Consider the following 16419-nt stretch of genomic DNA (forward strand, 5'->3'; position numbering starts at 1 on the left):
ATTTCTTCTTTATTATTGTTAAAGTAGTGATTAAACTCACGAACAAAATGGTATTATTTTTATATATTTCAGCCTTCTAGTCCTCCCCTCTGTACTTCTAGTACCTGATCAAATGCATTAAAAAAATAAAACGAATGTTCTGTGTTTCTAATGCCCCGTACACACGGTCGGACTTTGTTCGCACATTCCGACAACAAAATCCTAGGATTTTTTCAGACGGATGTTGGCTCAGACTTGTCTTGCATACACACGGCCACACAAAGTTGTCAGAAAATCCAATTGTTCTAAACGCGGTGACGTAAAACACGTACGTGGGGACTATAAACGGGGCAGTGGCCAATAGCTTTCATCTCTTTATTTATTCTGAGCATGCGTGGCACTTTGTCCATCGGATTTGTGTACACACAATCAGAATTTCCGACAACGGATTTTGTTGTCGGAAAATTTTATATCCTGCTCTCAAACTTTGTGTGTCGGAAAATGCGATGGAAAATGTGTGATGGAGCCCACACACGGTCGGAATTTCCGACAACAATGTCCTATCACACATTTTCCGTTGGAAAATCCGACCGTGTGTATGGGGCTTAATGTACCTTTTTCTGAGCCTCTGTAAAATTAATAAATAATGCCTAGAAATGCTTTGGGTATAAGTCTAAAGACCAAGGTCAATTCTTGCTATCTCTGTACAGTTGTTTTTGAAGGCAATTATGCCACTTCAGATACTGGGACAGATGCTACAGTGCTATCCTAGCACACTTGGTTCTTGTCTGCAGTATGTATAGAGGTAATAACAGCTAATAGTAACTAAAAATTTGGAATGCTGAGACACCCACCCATCCTGTTAGCTAGTTTTTGTTTTTTTTGCTATCTGGGGCTTCCTTTTGTATTGCTATTATTGTCATTATTTAGCACTCATATGTCACATCATTTTACGGCACAGACACTTGAAAGTTATGTTCTTGTGCAGATATTTTGTCAAATATATGATGATTTTGACTGGGGGTAGCATAATGGGTGTATCTTTAAAATGGAAGGTAGAATTGGTCAATTAAGTTTGAACAGGTTTTTGGTGGGATTGTTTTTAAGGCTAGGTTCCTACTGCTGCGATGTCCCAGATCAGATGTGATTCGCACCGCACTGCAGTGCACATCACATCCGATCTCTGTGCGATGCGATTTCAGCCATACAGATCGTATGGCTGAATTCACATCGCATTCGGACCAAACTCATACAGGACCCTTTTTTTGGTCCGCAGCAGAATCGGATCGCACGGGTGTTCACACCATGCGATCCGATTCCTGTCCGAGTTTGCAGATCGAACTGCGATATGCGAACTGATTTGGGGGTGTCATTAACTTTTACCTGACACTCCCAGCAGTTCGCATAGGGCAGTGTGAACTGCTGCCTGAGACATGCGATGCGGGAACCCGCAGGAGATTCGCAGCGTTCCCGCATCGCAACAGTGGGAACCGGCCCTTAGGCTGCATAATTTTAAGCATCATGCAGTACCCATTTTAGATGCTGCTTGGAATAATATAGCCATAGTCTTGGTGCATTTGGGCTGAGTAAACACAAAGCATGGTGGTCTTATTGAAAGCACAGCCATGTATCCCCAAGAAATGTGTTTCCAGCTCTAATTTTATCCCTAAATACATAAACATCACATTAAGTTAGGCCTTAACCTACAATAAGATGCTAATATTCAACTTGTGTTCTATGTTTATACTGGTATTTGCTTATTCTATGTCGTTTTGCTTAATAGTCAGTTTCCACATACACAGATTAAACAAGATACAAATTAAGCTGGCACATTTCCAGTGGGTTTGCCTAATTCTATTCACTTGTTTTACATGTGGAGACTGCTCAGTGTTTAGTCTTGCCTGGCTTATTTTATTGCTTTCCACACATTTATATTTAAACATACGTTTAACCAAATAAATATAGCTTTTTACTCTTTTTTTTCCATCACTAAGTGTAGATGGACAATTAAACTTGTATGGACAAGAACTAATCGCTATTTTGGTCCCAGCTGATCCTTTTATTGTATTATATGATTCCTCATAGAATAACATTTTCCTTATTACAGCTTGAAATTTTGGTTTCATAAAAAATGATTGTAGACATGCATTAGTTTAAAAGACTCTTAAGTGCTTGCAAAGTTACTAATGAGCAAACACGTCTAGACCTGTCATCTGACAGCTGTGACATTCACCTGTTGAGCCTAAAAGCGCTTGAGAATCATTATGAGAAATAAAAGATAACTGTACTTTTAAACTATATTAACACATACCAAATGCAGGGCCTGCCTTTTTTCTCAGTGTTTTGTAATTATTTTCTCTAGTGAATGCATGACAGCAGTGTAGTATAAAATGTATAATTTATGGCTTCTTGTAAAACGCTAAGATCGATTTACTATAGGCAAATAGGCTGTTCCCTTTGCAATGGGATTTTTCCTTAGCCTAAATGAATTTAATTTGCAAAATATACCCAATCACATGCAAAAAAAAAAAAAAAAAAACACAGTATTTTTGCTAGCATGTGATTTGATGATGGAAGTTTTCAGAGCTTGACCTCATTCTTTAGGCAGAGGGGAAATTCCCATGCAAAGTAGTAAAAGCCTATTTGCCTTTACATAGTGAGCACTACTGATTTAAACAGGTATGTGGAGCAGATGCATTCCTCTCAGTCAGGTCTGCAGACATGTTGTACAGTACAGACTATGGACAGACTAGGTGCAAACAACGTTGTGTAGTTTAGTGGTAGTGAACTACATGTTTTTATAATTAGCGTTGTGCCATAGAATCTGGCATTCAACCCAGTGACACATGACTGCATGGTATTTGCATGATTTTTCTATATATTTGGGTTTCATCCCACAATCAAAAAATGTACTGAGATATCAGTTAGCCACAGACTGTATGTGTTTGATTGCTGTAGAATCTTTTATTAAAGGCTTGAGTAGATCATCAATTAATTATGTTTTGCTCCTTGTAAAGCATTGTGATAAATGCTGGTTCTACATGAATTAATACCTTCATTTTTGACAGCACCAATGCTTTGCTTCAGCTTTTATCTTTGTTTTTTACTGATGTTCACACACAAATCTGATATCATTTCTTACATAATAATATTGATCATGCTTGCTTGTCATCAGTGCCCTTTGACTCTTACATCATTTATCATTAAAATGAATTGATTTGAATTGCCCTTGTCAGTAACATTTGCAGTTCTATGGCAAATCCTGTGTTTGCCTGAATTACAATGCAATTGACGAAACGACCCACATTTACATGACCCACCAAGAACTAAATTACCAGTGGGTTTTGATTACATATTTTCAAGCTGTGTTACTCTACAGTTTCAATCACTTGTTTCCTTTAAGGTGCACGAAAAACAGTAAACTGCTAAGTAGCAGTGGTTGATCACAGTGTGGGGTTTAACCAAGGGTTTAGGATCTAACTTTAAAGTTAGTGGTCAGCCAAGTGGCTAAGTGATTAGCACTTCCACCTGGCAGCATTGGAGTTGTTGGTTTGAATCCCAACCATGGAACTACCTGCCTGCAGTTTGCATGTTCTCCTTGTGCTTGCGTGGGTTTCCTCTGGCTACTTCTGTTTCCTCCTAGACTCCAAAGAGATGCTGGTAGATGAATTGGCTTCTATCTAAATTGGCCCCTTATTATGTGTATGTATGAATGTGAGCTAGAGACCTTAGATTGTAAGCTCCATGAGGACAGGGACCAATGTGAATGTACAATATATATGTAAAGTGCTGGATAAATTGTTGGCACTATATAAGTACCTGTAGTAATAAACATAAAAAAAGGTTGGATGGCAGTGCATGATCTAAGCATCACACAATGCCTTTTCTTTTCCAATCATTTTTATTAACCACTTATATACTGCAATACACAAAATATAGCAGTGCAGCGCTCAATACAGGTCAGATGTATACACATAAAATGTACATATTAAACGTACATAAATAAAACGCATAAGGCAAAGTTCCAAAAAGTATATCTTAGTCCGAGGAGATCAAAAGCTGCCTACTTGCAGAAGGGGGATCCCTCAGTTGGCAAGGAAAGGGTGCAGTGATAGGATAAGATTGTATTCGTTGTATCACCACCAATGTGAACCTCCACCAAGGGTCTAGGCTGCTCACCTTATTGAGTGGACCTTCTGTGTTAAAAGCAAGGTCACTCATGCATTCCCTTCCACAGGGTAGATTATGGAGATAGGGGTCCACAGGCAGTATCCCAAATTCAGTCTCATCGGTTGATATATCATGTTAAGAACAAAAATAACAGGATATAGTGCTCTCCATACGAAAAGGTATAAAATTTATTAAATAAGAAAAATATTACTCACAAAGCAAGCACTGTTTCCCAGTGCAGGAGTATACAGCATAAAATGAACCAGATGGGTGGCTGTACTGACATCACAGAGCCCCTCGCACACGTATCGTCCGTGTGGACTTCCTCAGCGATTCGGCAGCCATCTGCGATCGTTCCACAGAGAGGCAGAACAGGGATCTGCCTCTGTAGGCAGATCCCCGTTCTGACAGGGAAGTACACAGAGATCTTCTGTTCATTGTAAACAGGAACATCGATCTCTGTGTTCTTCCTTTCAGTCCATCCCCCCACACAGTTAGAAAACACTCCCAGGGAACACACTTAACCCTTTGATCTCCCCTGATGTTAACCCCTTCCCAGCCAGTGTCATTTATACAGTAACAGTGCATTTTTTTAGCACTGATCACTGTATTGGTGTCACTGGTCCCCAAAAAGTGTCACTTAGTGTCAGATTTGTCCATCGTAATGTCGCAGTCCCGCTAAAAATCGCTGATCACTGCCATTACCAGTAAGAACAATAAAAAAGTCCATAAATCTATTCCATAGTTTGTAGACGCTATAACTTCTGCGCAAACCAATCAATATATTGGCATTTTTGAAAAGTAAAAAACCTCAAGAATGGGATTTTAAAGGCAATTATGAAAAGGAAAAAGTATATAATAAAGAAAATGATATATATATAAAGTAGAATTTATTAATACAAATTACAAATCATAAAAAAAGGGTTCTTATGGAAACAAACCACAAGAAAAACATATGTACATGCATAAAGAATATTACACAATTATAGACAAAGGTGGTAGACTCCTACTACATAGGCATGAACCATCAAAGTGGGTAGGCTAGAAGTTGAGTAGTGGAAAAGTCCAACGCGTTTCAAAAAAGTGCATACAATTATAATCTTCATCAGGGACTGTTACCACCTCTGAAATATATAGAATATAATATGAATACATTGAAGTACACAATTAGATTTTACCATTGAAACGTTAATTATAATGTATAATAAACACCTATCAATACAAAAAATACATATACAATGAACTTACATATCAAATAAAATTGATCTGGAGAAAGAATTCCCTCAACACACAGAACTCGTCCTGAAGGGTGTTGAGGGAATTCTTTCTCCAGACCAATTTTATTTGATATGTAAGTTTATTGTATGAATAGTTTTTGTATTGATAGGTGTTTATTATACACTATAATTAATGTTTCAATAGCAAAATCGAATTGTGTACTTCAATGTATTAATATTGTATTCTATATATTTCAGAGGTGGTAACAGTCCCTGATGAAGATTATAATTGTATGTACTTTTTCAAAACGCGTTGGACTTTTACACTACTCACCTTCTAGGCTACCCTCTTTGATGGTTCTATGGAGTAGGAGTCTACCACCTTTGTCTATAATTGTGTAATATTCTTTATGCATGTACATATGTTTTTCTTGTGGTTTGTTTGCATAAGAACCCTGTTTTTATGATTCGAATTTTATATTAATAAGGTCTACTTTTTATATACATCATTTTCTTTATTATATACTTTTTCCTTTTCATAATTGTCTTTAAAATCCCATTCTTGAGGTTTTTTTACTTTTCAAAAATCCCAGTATATTGATTGGTTTGCGCAGAAGTTATAGCGTCTACAAACTATGGGATAGATTTATGGACTTTTTTATTGTTCTTACTGGTAATGGCAGTGATCAGCGATTTTTAGCGGTACTGCGACATTACGATGGACAAATCTGACACTAAGTGACACTTTTTGGGGACCAGTGACACAATACAGTGATCAGTGCTAGAATAAAATATGTAGAAGAACACATATTATCCTAAACTGATGAAGAAATTTGATTTTTTTTATTTTGGGATATGTATTATAGCAGAAAGTAAAAAATATTGTTTTTTTTTTTCAGAATTGTCAGTCTTTTTTTCTTTATAGCGCAAAAAACAAAACCCACAGAGGTGATCCAATACCACAAAAAGAAAGCTCTATTTGTGGGGAAAAAAAAGGCATCAATTTTATTTGGGTACAACGTTGTACGACCGCGCAATTGTCAGTTAAAATAACGCAGTACCGTATTGCAAAAAATGGCCTGGTCGTTAAGGGGGTAAAACCTTCCGGGGCTGAAGTGGTTAAGGTTATAAACCATACAAATATAAAACCCTCACAATGCCTTTTCAATCAGCTTCTATCCATAGAAGGAACTCTCTGATCACACAAGCATTCCTGGCAATAGAGGAGTGCCAGTGTCAGCTTATCATTCGGAAAACAATAGCAATCAGTTTTTCTAACTTGTCTAGTTGCTTTGTACCCTGAGAATGATCTTTACAGTTATTGGGGTTTCCCCACGGATGTTTGACTCTGCCCTGAGCTGTCTGAGGACCGTCGTCTAAAGTATAAGAATGCCTCAATTAAGAGCTGCCATATATACCATTTTTCCCACCAAGAACAATGGGTTGTGCAATGTCTTCCTGTCTTACACAGACAGAGTATTGTCAAGATCCAAAACAGCTTTTTTCCATGATATAGCAGACAACTGGAGTTGCCAAAAGATGAGGGAACATTTCCTTTTTCAGTGAAAAAAGGAAATGCTCATTGATTGACTAGAGAGATTTTCAACGTGTGTTTAATAATCAGAACTTTTGGTACTCATAAGTGTTTATTAACACTTGAATAGTGGAAGTGTATCTAAAACCTAATTAAAGCAGTAGTATGTTCTTACTCATGTTCATGTAATATCAAAATTTTCAGACCTTTAATTTACCACTGACACCACCTGCCTGGAGTTTGCATGTTCTCCCTGTGCCTGCGTGGGTTACCTCTGGGTACTCCGGTTTCCTCCCACACTCCAAAGATATGCTGGTAAGTTAATTGGCTTCTGTCTAAATTGGCCCTAGTATACGAATGTGAGTTAGTGACCTTAGATTGTAAGCTCCTTGAGGGTAGGGACTGACGTGAATGTATAACGTATATGTAAAGCGCTGCGTAAATTGACGGCGCTATATAAGTACCTTAATAATAATAATAATATACGTTCTGCTTTAAATAAAGCATTCCCTGTGATCATAGCAGCAAGATATATCCACAGGCACTTCCTTTTGTAGTGTGACAACTCAGCTGAAGCGTTGTCACTTTCCTGTATACTTCTAAGTTGGGCTACAAACACCCGTGTCAGAGCACAAGCATGTTCCACTATACTCATTACAGTAAAATTGTGACATTCACCATGTGGAGTGTGCATTTTTTCACAGGAAGAGTGTAGAGGATAAGGAAAGCTTGTATTTTTAACCTAAAAAATAATGCAATCTTGTTTTACTCACAGTGCTACACAAGCTAATTGTCTCACTTTTACCAGCATTGCTAAATTGTCGACCAAGTGACTCTGAACTAGTTGCACAAATTGAAAATCTCAGGTTGTATAGATTGCCTAAGTAGCTTTTCACTTTTAGGTGGACCAAATATTGCCAGCACAAGAAAATTAAATGGCACTGAAGCTTTTCTACTGGTCTGTAGCATGGCAGCTGAATTCTCTATTAGCAATTAATGCAGCTAGCTAAATTTCTCATCATTTTGAACTAGAGATGAGCAGTTTGTCTGTCCTCAACAATATTAACTGAGTACTCACCATGCTAGTTTTTTTTTTATGCACTAATATTTACATTTGCTTTTGGGGTGTTCCCTTCTTCTCGGTCCAAGCCATGTTCAGGGCTAAAGTCACCTTAAACTCTGTCAACAGAAATGCTGTATGTCCTGAACCTGTTGTGTCTTTTTTCTCACAATTTTTTGTGACCATATCTTTTTCTGTAGAAAAAAATGAACAATGCTCAGTTGAGCATAGAGATTTCCCAGAATGTTGGACTAAAGCCAGGTTTATTTTTGTCATTTACAATCACAGACTTGTTAATTGTATTCTATTCTGTCTAATTCTCACTAAAATTATTAGAATGAACCCATTTGTATGAGTTTGTGATTGTATTAATATTGGTTACCAGTTGCAAGGTTTTGTCAACAGACCCTATTTAAAATAATTTGGATTGAATCTCACTAGAAATCACTAGAGAACACAGCAAGGTTTAATTTGCATATGAATAGGCATACCTTGAAACTAAGAGCTTGTAATCTTGTACTGGTGTACGGTATTTTCTTTAGTATTTATTGAATTAGCGCGAAGCGCTTTTAGGTACCAATTTCTCATTCAGGAAAACAACATCTGTGTGTTTCTTTATTGTAAGCTGATATTACGCAATGTATTCCAAGATGTCACAGTTCTGGTGCAATTATCCTGAACTTTGGCTGACTCACATAGCTGTCAGAGAAGGAGCAGTTTGGAAAGGCATGGCTATGTAGATTGATGTTTGAATGCATTTACTTATTAAGTAGTCTTGACGTGGCTTTGGAGCATTGGTTTTATGGAATACTATTTGGCACGCGGGATTTAGTTTCTCAAAATAATTATATGTCTGCAATGAAATAAATGTATTATGGTTCTGCAAGCTGCATCATGTTAGGAGCTGCACACAGACTGGATTTGATCATCTTTTTCCTGTTAATCATTATTTAGACATACAGAAAGTGAACATTCTAAAGCAAAGTTTATTATTTACCATGAAGAGACTTTGGATATTGGAGATTGGTGTGCAGACCCATGCTACTCTTACCACATTATATTACATATTATTATGTTATTTATTTTTTATTTTTTGCAGTAATTCAAAATAATGATCTTGTATCTGTTGGTACTGGAATCCTTTTTTTCAATAATATCAGAGTATTTGATCGGCAGCAGTTCAAGAATTAGTGTAACTTTTATTAATCTTGCCCCCTCCCACCAGTATACAACATCCTAACCAACAGTACCTAAGCGTTATCCACACATAAATATATTTTATAATCTGGCTGAAGTAGGGGCAAGGTCAGGGCCTAATTAGTCCCAGTTTCTTAAGCAGGAATTTTGGCAAACATACCTAATGCCAAGCGCAGGGAGTTAGAGCTGGATTAGAAGGAGTAATTTACTTAATTTGCTGATGCAATTCTTCTGCAAACAATCAAATATTAATTTGCAATCATTTGTATTAATTTGGAAATACATTTAAAAAGATATTTTAATGTGTACATTGATGATGATGCATAAGGTCTACAGCACTGTACATTTTTATGGATCTCTTTTTCATACTTCAAAGGTTAGGAATAAAATAAGAATGCCTAACCATGTGTTTCAGTACTTTATATAGTGACCTTGTAAGGTTTTTTTTTTTTTTTTTTAATAAATAACAATGCTCTATAACTCACGTTGCTGTTAGCAAATGAATAGATTTTGTTTTTGTAAAGGTCAGTTTCTTTCATCACATAGGCTGACAAAGAGAGGTCATCTGTTATAATTAATCATTCAAATCATTAGCAAATGCCACTAGCACAGATGCAATATCCATGTTGTCATTAATTTAGAAGTATTACCCTGTTCCAGTTAGATAAAACAAGAATCAGCTAGTACTCTTCTAAATTTAATACAATTTAACAGGCCAGTACATGTGTGCTAGTTTAAAAAAATTTTTGTTCCCCCCTTCCCCCCTCCCAGCATAGACTGACTGTATATGTGTGTGTGTGTTGTCTGGTCTAGCAGAGCTTTCCTCCGTTTTATGAGGGGTGTTAGAAACTGTTTTACAATAGTCAGTAGACTGATGGTGGTCAGGTCAACTTTCTTGATATGGGGGGGTTCAAGTGCAGCATAATGTTCATTTTTAGTAATTCTACAAAAAAAAAAAGAAAAAAAAAAAGAGACTGCAGTAGGAGATGATCAGAAGCTAGAAACATGGTACTAGTAAAAGACTGCAAACATGCTATAGGAGTTATTGGAGACTAGGGAGTAGACACGGGGTTGAGGGGTTGCAAATAGGCTGTTGATTGAGTAGAGAACATTGCTCTTTGCAAGGATATTTACCCCAGAGCTTATTTAATGAGGTGAAGCTCTGCTTCTGTCGTCCAATCAAAAATGCTTTTTGCATGAGTAGGTATTCTTTACAAAGTGAGATTTTACCACATTCTCTAAGCTCTGGGGACAATTCCCTTACAAAGTGCAACTTACTATGCAAAGTTAACAGCCTATTTGTCTATAGTACCCCATTATACCCATCGCTATTGGCCCACAAACCTTCACTCACCTAAGTAAGCACCCAGGCAAAGCAAAACAGACTACTGTGTTCAGGGGTCCCCAAGGATCACACAGTAAGTGCCAAAGATTGGACTCCAGGGATGTAGACTGTTTAATAATTTACAATGGTTAAATTAGTTATTCTTTAAACATATAATACAGATTTTTTTTTTTTTAAATATATAAATAAAGGTGCCAGTCTTCAAGGAAGTGTAAATTGCATAAACAAAAATGGGAGACTGAAGCTGCATTAAAAACAAAGAAATGTATTTTATTATTTGCTTTAATGAAAACAGGAAGAGAACATGCCGACATCTTAGACCTTTCCTCTGTGCCTTCTGTTTCTATGACAACCACCAAGAACTGTATTGATGTGTAAATTAGATGCTTTCTGTATGCAGGTGTACTGACTCTTCTTTAAAAGATCTTTTTCTATTTTGATGTTATAGATGTATTATTCCTTTTTTTTCTTATTCTCAAACTTATGCAGCAGTCTAGCTAATATCTCCAATGTCCAGAAATGTTCTTATTAGCACTATTTTAACCCAAAGAGCATCTTTTATGGATACTACTCCCTAAAAGTGTCTAACATAAGTTTTGCCTAAGGTTCCAGCCAAAACTTTTCCAAAACTTGACTAGAAGCTCTAGTGTACTCAAACAGCTCTCAATGCAGACACATTGCTTTTGATCCCATCAACCCACCCTATGTGGTAGTTAAAATATTAAGTGCAATAATGACATCATTTTCACCAAGTCCTGGACCCATTACAGGAAATAAAGCTGTCAGATATATACAGTATGAGGTATATTTAAAGTGACTTTAAAGACTGAAGATTTTTTACCTTCTATGCATGAAGGTAAAAAAAAACCTTCCGTGTACAGCAACCCCCCCCCAATACTTTCCTGAGCTCCCTCTGGATCCAGCAATGTGCAAGAGAAAAGAGGAGGGTGGGGCCAAGCCACAGCTCTGTGTCTGAATGGACACACAGAGCAGCGGCTCGGGAGCATGCCTGCTTTGGCTCCCCCATTGCAAGCTGCTTACTCTGGGGGCACTTGCCAGGAGGGAGGAGCCAGGAGCGCCAGCGGGGGACCTGAGAAGAGGAGGTTTGGGACTGCTCTGTGCAAAACTTCTGCACAGAGCAGGTAAGTATGACATATTTGTTTTTTTTTTTTTTTTTTTTGCCTTTCATATCACTTTAAATTGGAAGCTAAGCTGAAGCTAGGTACACACTAGAAGTTTTTTCTTATTTTCATTTCATTCAACCCAGCGGGCTGAATGAAAAAAAAGGTTTCCGTACTAACTAAACGATGTTAGTGCACTGATCTCCCCCGCTGAGCTATAGGGGGACTACTAACCCGTAAACCCAACCCCACCAGAACCCACCAGAACACACTGATCAGCGCTTGCAGTCATTGGTTGCCAGCACTGATCAGCTGGTTTTCTAACTTGCTATCTGAGGCTATCTTAGATAGATTTCCCCTCACTTGTCCTGCTGACATTAGGGTCACAGACAGAAAGTGAGGGAAAATCTTCACCGGACAGAGACAGAAATAAAATAATGAAAGGGGCTCTAGCATTCCCCTAATTTACAAAAGCAAAAACATTTATATTTCTGTCAGTGTTGTTAGTGGAGAGCCATCCTCACTTCCTTTCTTGTAAAATAATATCAGCATGACAAGAAGCAAGGGGACATTTCTCTAACCTGGAAAGCAGTAAAGAGCGGACAGGGTTTCTTATCCTTTCCTACTCTATCCAAAGCTAAGAAAAATATAGGGCCATACATACACATTAGTTTTTAGTTTTTCAGATTCTTGCATTTCATATACAGTATGTTGGTTTTTGTTGTTTTTTTTTCATTTCCACTAAAAATGGTGGCACTTGTGCAGAGTGAGTGAAGAGCTTGATAAGTGTATTTACTGGTTACATTATTGCTAAAGGCCCACACATCTTTTTTAAAAAGAGAAGAGCATTTAACTTCTGGGAAAATCAATGTCAATGTAAACATATAATAGATATTACATTATAAGACTGTAAGAAATATACATGACCTATTTGACTTTTTTATGTTTACTGAATGTTTAGTGAAAAAAAAAACAGAACAAAAAAAAAAAAACAATAGGCATGGAGAGTGCTAGTGACTGCTATGTTCTGTTGAAATCCAAAGTCCTCTGCCCCTGGATGCTTGCTGATATCTCTGCATTGGTGATCTTCCAGTGCTGTGGGGGTTAGCTGTGACAAGCACTTGTCAAGTGTCAACTATCCACGCCCTTTCCGCCCTGCGCTCCATTCATAGAAACCACACCATCAGTTCCCACAGTGAAAATCACTCCATCAATGGCGGACAGACAGATAAATGAAAGATCTGCCTTCTATTGGCTGATCCCAGCAAACTGAAATAAAAAAACAATAGTTACAATTAGAAAAGGAGGGATAATATTGTATTCGAACAGACTGTGTAAGAACTGATGTTGGGATTGGTTTACTAAAGGCAAATAGGCTGTTTACTCCTTAGGGTAAATTTCCTTTAGCTTAGTGAATGTGGTGAAAATTGACTTTGCAAAGAATACCCAATCACGTGTAAAGCAAATAAAAGAAAACTGCTTTTGTGCTTGCACATGATTGGATGATGGAAGTCAACAAAGCTTTACTTCATTGACTAAGCTAAAAGAAAATTCCCCTGAAAAGTGAACAACCTATTTGACTTCAGTAAATCAACCCCTTTGCCTCCAAAGTCTGAGTATTTACAGCTGCTGTCTACAGATTGGCAGAGAGCTGTGATATTAGAGAAGGAACAGAAAGAACTTACAACATACAAAAGCCTCTATGCATAGGTATTGTTCGATAATATAGCAAGAAAAATGGCACGGTTCAAAAAAATAAAATATATTATTATTATTATTATAATACAGGATTTATAACAGTTTGCACAGCGCTTTACAACATGAGGGCAGACAGTACAGTTACAATACAATTCAAATATATATATATATATATATATACATATATATACAGTATATACACATGTACATACTGTGTAGATACTAAACGCCTTTGATGTAAGAATAGTATTCTTCAAATTATGTGTATTGGGAATTAATCTAAATTATTACTGTCATTAGAATTCAAATTCTACTTCATGCAACAGTAGTAAGGATGTCCTTTCTGTTACCTCTTCAGTTTGTTGTCTACAGAGAATTCTGTCTTTAATAAGTCAAATCATTATTTATTACAAATGAAACATAGCATGGCAGTCTTACAGGTTATGTGATATCATTTGTTTCCACAGAGCCATGTTAGATTGATTAAGCAGATTATTGGGACTCCAAAGTCCTATCTTTGGCAACAGCTGGGGGATATCTCACTGCCTAACCCAGAAACACTAGGTTTAACTAATGTATTGCCAGTCAACAGGATTAATAATGGATGGAAGTGATTTATAGTGACTTGACAGTGTCCTGGTACTCTTGGAAGGAAGTTGAAGGGGCAACAGGCTTAAATAAACACATTTTTCCTTTTTGAAGGAAGCTTGTAATTAAATTGTCAGCAGAATGGCAACTGAAAAAGCCATTTTAAGTGCTGACATTTGACCTGTGAGTGTTAGAGGAGTGTTATGTCACATTATAAAATGTGGAATCAAAGTTTAAATACTTAATTAGAGGAAATACCCTCAGAAGTTAATTATTCAATCCAGATGTAGATAAATGTCTTCTATTCTGATTTAGTTGTGTGGACCTTTTATCTGATCCCAACTGTTATACAACCATGTGGACAGTTCTAACCTGTTAAAGCAGTTGAAAGATATTCATTTTGACTAGTTAATTGTTCTTAAAAATAAAGTTGCAGTTTACAAAACAGAGGAGCTTGATAACAGAAAACAAATATAGCTACACTATAAATCTAACTGACATTGCACTAGGGATAGAAATAAACAGACAGGCTAAATTTTAAAGACAGACAAATTTAAAGTGGAAGTAAACCCTCTGATCATTTTCAGCCAAGGAAGCTGCCATCCTCGGCCTCTGTTCAATCTTCAACTGCCATGGTGCTGCACATCAGTTATGACACCAGCCATTGGATGGTTTGACAGTTTGGTTGAGAGCACAGCCAATATGACAGTTAGCATTTCTGGCATGCTGGGAATTTAACTGTTTTTTGAAAATATGAATATGTTGGGTTTACTTCCGCTTTAAATGCACAAGGTAGTATGAATAATTCATTGTGTATGTTGTACTACACGTGTTGGGCACACAAGCTATTGCTCCTGGTATGCGGGTATATGTATATATAAATATATATAAAATAAGATGCATCTTATATGGGATATACTTGCTAAAAAATATATTTATGGGGGTTTTACTTAGACTGGGACAGACAGAATCAGGACCAGTTATGAGTGACAACCTATCAGCTTCTAGCTTTCATTTTTAAAGCTTAACTGAAGAACCTGAAGGTGGAAGTGAAATGGTTACTATGCACAGCTACTCCAGAATCTGTCTGCTCCAATCTTAATAATTGCCCCCTATTGTGTGCCTGCCAAAAAAGATTAATAATATAAGTGTATGTAACTATTTATATATAACTATTTTAATTTACATATACTGTACAGGCTTCTATTTTCAAAAGCATCACAACTCTAAGTATCTGTTATTGTCAATAGATGAGGTACTTAAACTTCACATCTCTGATTGTGCTTGTGGTGTGTGAATTCCCCGTTGCAAGTAGTATATATGACAAGACAGTTCTGCTATCTGTCCAGCTGGAAGACTGCCATTGTAGCATTTATATTTTTAGTGTGGGCATTCCTCATACATAGTCTGGCACACTGTGGTCCACAGGGACCTTTTTTTTCTCCCAAATTGCTAGCTGAAGCACGTGTGTGTTTGCAAAATGGCAAAACCATTGGCAAGCTGCTATAAAACACAGATGAATTACAAGCCAATAGTACAACAAGGTCAAAATTTTATGCATCTGATAGTTAAATAAAACTCTAATAAGGTCAAAAATGAATGAAAACATTTCCTATTTTGTGACAGGTTTATAGAGCGTTCCATACACCTGGAGCTTTTTGTTTCTTTTTTGGGGGGGGGGGGGCAGTGGTTGAAATACAGTACTTGCTTGGTAGGAGTGCAGTCACACCGCAGACTTTCAGTTCAATTTTGGTCTGTCCGCAGTTTGTCCTCTTTCTACTTGGGACACCAACTTGGAGCTAGCGTTCAAACTCTGGTCTTTGATACCTGTGATATCTTAACATGCCAATAATGTAAATCTGTACTGATGACTTCCAAGCCATGCATTTCATTGCTTGTTTCCCGTTATTATAAATGGCTCAGAAGTTATTGTTTTAATACCTGAACCTTTTTTTTTTTTGGAGTCAGTGGTTAGAATATAACAGTGACTGGTAGACGTGCAATAAAAGCATGACTACCAGCTTCATTTTTGTGTGCCATAGCTTTTCCTCTTTGCTCTTTGGACACTAGCTTTGAACTTATGTTCAAAGTCTGTTTTTTGATCCCTGTGACATTTTACCAAACCATTAATGTAAGCCTATATTAACTACCAATTAAGCAAAGTAATGCAGAAACTTTGCAGAAGGGCTCACAAGGTGCCTGCTATTATCAACACAGAGTTGTCCCCAGTGCATTGATACAGCTCCCAAAAAATGGTATATGAATGACAAATTTCAGAAACAGAATATTACTGAATAGGATTAATAGGTGGGTTGTAACACCACACCCCAAAACAACTAAGACTGATAAAAATAGTTTAGGCACTCCTCCATACCACACATATACCTGTGCTTAGACCTGTTTGGATAGCAGCAGGCCCCTTAATCCTAGTACACACTACTATTTTTTTTTCGTTCTCGCCGGGCTGAACGAAAAAAACCTCACAGCTCAGGTCGGAGCAGCTGCTGTTT

The 16419-nt window shown here is 37.1% G+C and overlaps 1 protein-coding gene across 50 annotated transcripts in view; it reads left to right on the forward strand.

The window, feature by feature from the left end:
- LOC141132494 (protocadherin gamma-C5-like) overlaps positions 1-16419 on the forward strand; it is a 751191-nt gene that overhangs the window by 703278 nt on the left and 31494 nt on the right. The gene's annotated exons all lie outside the window — the stretch shown is intronic.

Source organism: Aquarana catesbeiana, linkage group LG03, assembly GCF_042186555.1.
Source record: "Aquarana catesbeiana isolate 2022-GZ linkage group LG03, ASM4218655v1, whole genome shotgun sequence".
Classification (NCBI taxonomy): Eukaryota; Metazoa; Chordata; class Amphibia; order Anura; family Ranidae; genus Aquarana; species Aquarana catesbeiana.